At 40.4% G+C, this 6,585-nt stretch overlaps 2 long non-coding RNA genes across 3 annotated transcripts; one reads left to right on the top strand and one right to left on the bottom strand.

Moving 5' to 3' along the window:
- The first annotated feature begins 2,318 nt into the window (after window positions 1–2,318).
- On the top strand, window positions 2,319–3,671 carry LOC307021553. 2 transcript variants are annotated; one of them, XR_013803181.1, is made up of 3 exons: window positions 2,319–2,467; window positions 2,858–2,918; window positions 3,019–3,671. It is a non-coding gene; the product is annotated as an uncharacterized lncRNA (long non-coding RNA). The 2 variants fall into 2 exon arrangements; XR_013803182.1 differs by having other exon boundaries at window positions 3,001–3,670.
- Window positions 3,672–3,695: 24 nt separating this feature from the next.
- On the bottom strand, window positions 3,696–5,878 carry LOC307021554. Its single transcript, XR_013803183.1, has 3 exons — window positions 5,571–5,878; window positions 4,789–5,141; window positions 3,696–4,233 (listed from the first exon to the last, which is right to left on the bottom strand). It is a non-coding gene; the product is annotated as an uncharacterized lncRNA (long non-coding RNA).
- Between the last annotated feature and the right edge of the window lie 707 nt (window positions 5,879–6,585).

Here is a 6,585-nt window from a genome sequence, read left to right as displayed (position 1 = left end):
AAGTAGCAACAGAGTCTAATTGTATTCACAGCGCATCTGTAGCACTATCAATAACATGATCAATTTGGGGTGGTGTACATTTTGTATAAGTTTCCTCCCTTACATGCAGACATGCTATCGAGTTAAGTATTGGTGGAATCTCTTCCTTAAATTTGGCTATAGCACTAACAGATAGGTTTCTGCTGCAGGAGCTTTTGACTAATGCTTTGTAGTCTAGTAACAGTACTTCAAAAGTTACTAAGAAATGGTCGGATTATGCAGTTCGACTAATAGTTGCTCAATTTCAATACAATAAGTCAGAACAGGGTCGAGAGTGTGATTATAGCAGTGGGTTGGTTTATTTACACTCTGACAGAAACCAACAGAATCTAATATAGAGTTAAATGCAACAGTAAGGCTATTTTTATCATCGTCAACATGAATATTAAAGTCACCTACGATAATTACTTTATCTGTTTTAAGTACCAAAGTTGATAAAAACTCAGAGAATTCTGATAAGAATTCTGAATAAGGACCTGGTGCACGGTACACTGTAACAAATAAGATTGACTGCAAAGTTTTCCAGGTCGGATGCGTAAGACTAAAAACGAGGCTTTCAAAGGAGGTATCATTTAATTTTCGTTTAGTATTGATAAGTAAACTTGAGTCAAAGATTGCTGCAACTCCACCTCCTCGGCCCGTGCCTCGGGCAATATGAGTATTGATATGGCTGGGTGGAGTGGCCTGATTTATGCTGACATATTCTTCATGTCTCAACCAAGTTTCAGTGAGACAGCATATATCAATATTATAATCTGATATTAAATATTTTACCAATATTGCTTTAGATGCTAAAGATCTTATGTTTAAGAGACCACATTTAATCTTCCTGTTTTGTTGCACTGTAGTAGTTGTTACATTTTATTAGGTTATTATGTATGACACCTCTATTATGTTTTACCTTAAATTGTCCTTGGGCAGACACACACACCGTTAATATTGGATATTTTATTGGGTTCTGGATTCCTATGGATGACTGCCTAGGAGAGAGCGCAGAGAAGCGTGTAAGACTGCGACTCTGCCTCCTGGTCTCAACTCCAGTTTGTCATGGATTAAGTCCACAAAGCCCTGAAATGTTTGCCGAAATTAGATTTGCACCTTGCAAAGTAGGATGAATGCCGTCTCTCTTAATCAGACCAGGTTTTCCCCAGAAGGCTGTCCAATTATTTACGAAGCCCACATTGTTTGCTGGGCACCACCAAGACAACCAGCGCTGAGATGATGACATGCGGCTATACATGTCATTGATCAGATTGGGGAGGGGACCAGAGAAGATTACGGTGTCCGACATTGTTTTAGCATAACTACACACCGACGCCACATTAAGTTTGGTGCATTCTGATTGGCGTAAACGAACATCATTACCACCGACGTGAATAACAATCCTACTGTATTTACGTTTATTTTTAGCTAGCAGTTTAAGATGCACCTCAACGTTGCCCGCTCTGGCCCCCGGAATGCATGTGACTGTGGAGGCTTCGGTCTCTAAATTCACGTGTCTCATAATAGAGCTACCAATAACCAGAGTTGGCTTCTCAGCGGGTGTCTCGCTGAGTGGGGAATATCTGTTAGATACGTGAACGGGTTGGTGGGGACCTGCGGGTTTCGCGTTATGCCCCCTTCTGAACAGTCACCCAATCTCCCTAGGCAACTGTGGAGTTACAGTCGCTAAGAGAAGGAGGGTTGTGAGTGCTTAAGCTGTAGAAACGTGTGATTACAACGTCAGGCAGTTGCCGTGATCAAGAGTTTTAAAACGATCGATTAAGTTAAGATAATAAGCTATCAGCGACAGAACAGGCACACGGGATACCCGGAGATGACAACAACAACCGGAAGTTACAACATGCTTACCACAATAGTGGTCCGTGTAGAAAACCTTTATATGTTGCATTATATAACAAAATAGACATTTATAACATATTATAAATGTCTACCTTTAAATAAAATATTAAATAGATGCCTTTACCTCCTAAACAGAAGGTCAAAACATTAATATGTTACATGACAAACAAAAAAACGAAACATTATAGGCTATATATACAGATGTTTGCTAATGTATCCCTCTTATATCCATCAGGAATTCATATTAAATGATGAATTAACTTTCCTCAGCACTGCATAAGTGTGGTCGTCAGTCATATTGACAAATAAGCACCATTATATTGTATATTATGCGGCGTTTAAAAGGAAGGTATTTCGCTTGTCAGATTCAGATTTCGCGGGTGTGCCGCGTGAGGCAGTGATGTAACCATAGGGATCAGCGCCGTGTAGACTGAGAGTTACGTCATCTCCGTTCACTCCAATGGCCCACTTTTTTACAGCAATGGCGGATCGTGGAGCCTCTCAATCGTTCCCCGGAAGTTAGCGCCAAGGCTAGCAGAGCTGTAGAGTTGCAGCATAATAGACCGTTCGTGACGGACTTTTAAAGGTAAGAAGAAGTTTAAAGATTTATATTGCGGATATTATCAGTACATCTGATTCAAATTAACATGTGTATTAAAGGATGTCAGTGCATTATCCCTAAATTAGTAGATTTAGGGAACGTTTACAGATAACAGATAAAGCTAGGATACCGGATCAAGTTAGCAACACACGTTGAACAGCCTTTTAATTGTAAATTCCGTTCTCTTAATGTCATTTCGTCCAACGTTGTTGAATTACAAAAGAGGGGCTTTTAAACGGGATTGTATGCGGGGGTGGAGGGAGTTAAATATTAGATAAATATAACTTTGGTGCGTGTAAGAGTGAGTGTTTTTAGCAGAGCCATATTGTGTCCTTGTGATTATGTTGATTGTTAGCTGTCTGTATAATGTTGCAGCTCAGCTGATTTTGGATTGATGGCAAAGGGAGAGGGACTTAAGTGAGAGTGAAAACACAAGGTAAGTTTAATACTACTGTTTTATATAAGTAAGCATACTAAACATGTATTCTATCACTGTATTATATAAGTAATCTTGTTAGTAACCTACTGTATGGCAGGTGGAGGGGCAGTGATGTTACAGGTGGAGGAGCAAAACTGCAAGACTGCAAACTCACAAGACAGAGAAATCAAAGTTTGTTCTCCAGAGAAGAGGTTGATTTCACTTCATTTATTTCATATTTTCTAAAGATGTGGAAATGGCAACAAAAAAAACTTGAGAGCTGTAACCAAGACAACTGTAACAACATGAGTAGAGAGCCACCAAGGTTTTTGTTGTTTGCGCTCCTCTGGCTGGGTGCTGGCAGGTGGAGGGCAGTGATGTTGGCAGGTGGAGGGGCAGTGATGTTACGGGTGGAGGGGCAGTGATGTTAGCTGTTACACACCAGGCTCAAACTTAACACATTGCATCCTTCTTTGCAGTGTCCTTATTCCTGGAAGGGGAATCTGCAATTCCTGCAGAGTTTTGTAACCCGTTGGTCCGCACGCAAAGCACATTTTTAAAGCCTTCTTAATTGTCTCATTGCTCCATTTCATCCCCTTTGTGGTGAGTCTGCCTAATGCCTTAAGTTGGTCTTTTGAAAACGTTTTCTTATATTTGTTGTCCCTAATTTTCATTGTTTTATTGAGAGCTGCATTTTCCTTCCTGATTTTTCTTAGTGCAGACTTTGCTTTTTTGGTGATTCCTTCTTGGCTCTTTAATTTTCTCTTTAATTTTTTTAATAGATCTGTTTGACTGGCTGCTGGTTCCCTCGTATGCTGGCTGGCTGCTGGTTCCCTCGTATGCTGACTGGCTGCTGGGTCCCTCTTATGCTGACTGGCTGCTGGTTCCCTCGTATGCTGACTGGCTGCTGGCTGAGTGGGTGGTGTCCACCCTCCCTGTCTCTCCTCACTAGCCATGTCCTCTCTTTCTTCACCCTTACTTTCCTTTCTCTCAGTCTCCTCATCCCTTCTTCCCTCAATCTTTGAGATTAATGTAAGTAGAAGACATGGCACTGTAGATTTTCGAACATTTAAAATATTATACCACTTAAAAATAAGAAATATGACTTTTGTTACTCAGAGTTCATACTTATTATACCTGTGTCACCTTTCACACTATAGCTGTGATCATGAGCTATGGGCTTTGTAGATACAGGTCCCGGGGTGAATCGTGGTGCAGGGGCCCTTCTCTTTTTGACCACAGGGCGATGCACGAAGATGGTGGGTATAGCCTCTGCTCCCAGCCTAGTCTTGCCCTTTTTTGTCTTGACAAACTGGTCTGCATCAAAATGTGCCTGCGGAGTGACTTGAGGTTACTTCACACACAGAACAACTCAGTTTTGTCTGCCCACATACATATTCCATAGTGGTTGAATACACAGTATTAGGAAACACTTTATACTTACTGGACATGTTATACTCATTACATACTGTATATAAAATATGACCAAGAATGTGAGACAACTTTATAGAAATTCATATCACATCTGTTACTGATGCCAATTTTCATACTTTGTTAAACTCACAAATAATAAAGTTCCATAACTTCAGTTGGGAACAAAGACCACACCTTATCTCCCCAAGGCAATTTCTCATCCAATAGGTGTGCTATATAGGTGTGTATAACCCTTTCTCCTGTCTGTTACTCCCTCTTTCAGCACAAGAACCAGAGGGGGATTCATTGGAGCCTGAATACCTGCACTGAGACCCTCACCCTGCACCCTGAGTCTCAACTCTGTGTTTTTCAAGCCTTTCCCTGTTTTTTTGTATTAAACAAAAAATTAAGCTTTCCCAATGGTGTGGTTTTCGTTTTGTGAAAAAGTGCAAATGCAGTATTTGTATATAATTACCTCACATATTTTTTTGCTGTTGGTCGTGAAATTGCTCCTGCTGACTTGAGCCATCCATTTTTTCCTGCGCTCTGTCAGTGGGGAAGCCGTACATTCGTACTCCTTTCTCGGAGCGATTTGAGCATCCCCAGGCAGCACAGCAAACCATGGTGGCGACTAGGAGGCAGCACAGCAAACCAGGACAACACAGAGGAAAAGGCACATACAAACTGCATGATATGCTATTCAATGTTTATTGAATTCCATGTATTTGCAATGGATGTTCCTAAAACAACACATTTAACATCATCATCATGCTGCTGCTGCTGCTGCTGCTAGTCCTTTGATAGTCACCTGTCGGTCTCCTGTCCTTTCTGAAAGCCATAAAGATGACATTAGTCATTTAGATAACTTGTGTCCTCAATTACCATGGGATTACTGAAACTACCATGAATTTAAGAAAATGGTAGAAATTAATCTAATCTGAATTTTGAAGCATTCCTTTCGATCCCCTCCCTCTAAATATATCAATAAACATTAGAAAGTGATGCTCCTGACTACCATACAAGTTTAAGAAGATAATATTGGTTTTAAAGAATTCAAAGCTATAAACAGCAACAGGCTCTTTAACCAAGGCACTGTTAGCCTAACATGTAAACTAGTTGTTCACACTAATCCTAATATTATCACTTAATATTAGCAAATTCTATTTTATTTTTTAAAACATATTGATGTAAATACATACACATATCGATTTGTTGTATACATATTGCAAATCAAAACCTTTATTCACTAATAATTACCAAAAATCGTAGTTCTATCTCCTGTTATCAATGCATTCACATTGCCCGCCATGAACTTCCGGGGAACAATCCTCGTCTGCATGAACCACGTGACGATAACCGTTTTTTTACTTCCGCTGTCGTAACTCTTCTATCTATATGGCGCTGATAGGGATGTAACGCCGGGCTGATGCTGTGACGTAACGCCGCGTCGATGCTTGCGTAATGCGGAAGTGGGATCTAAACTGGGTTGGAAAAATGATAGACGCCCCCCGGCCGCAGCGGGAACCATGAGAGGAGGAGCCAACAGAGGATATATAGATAGCGGGCGAGAGTTGTTCGCTCTGTCTTCTTCGATACACCAACGGGACTCACAGCTGTTTTGTCCCACTACACCTCTGTTTGTTTCATTACCGCGCTACTTAAGTAAAGTAACCAATTTGACCCTTTTCAGAGTTGTCTCTTATTCTTTAAACTTCTTCCTGGACGCGAGAGAAACAAATACTTCTAATAATACACAGTCAGTGTGGATACAGGGCCAGTTCGCACCTTTTCCGTGACAAAGGCGACAACGTTTTAGAAGAGTCTCTGGATTGGAGCTTACAAATCTGCAAAATCTGCACTGCATGTGATCCACCCCTGAAACATAAGAGAAACATATAGGCAGTGGTGTAGTGGTCCCTGGAGAAGTGGGTATACTCTTAGTTTTGCAATTTTTTTTAAGCAGCCCATAGTGCAAAGGATTATCGCCCTGTTTTATAGTGACATACTCTATTTAGTTCACCCCAAAAATATTAACCCAGTATAGTTACTCAGTATTACTTACACACAGTGGTGGACAGTAACAAAGTAAATGTAATTCGTTACTGTACTTAAGTACTTTTTTGAAGTATCTGTACTTTACTTAAGTATTTCCATTTTGGGGGACTTTTTACTTTTACTCCACTACATTTCAAAGTAAAATATCTTACTTTTACTCCACTACATTACGGGACATCTGTCGTTCCTTCTCATGAGTGAATTATTTGTTATATAA

This window comes from Notothenia rossii (assembly GCF_949606895.1).
Source record: "Notothenia rossii genome assembly, chromosome: 10".
Classification (NCBI taxonomy): domain Eukaryota; kingdom Metazoa; phylum Chordata; class Actinopteri; order Perciformes; family Nototheniidae; genus Notothenia; species Notothenia rossii.
Note: the sequence above shows the minus strand (reverse complement) of the source record. Positions and strands in the feature narration are given on the sequence as shown.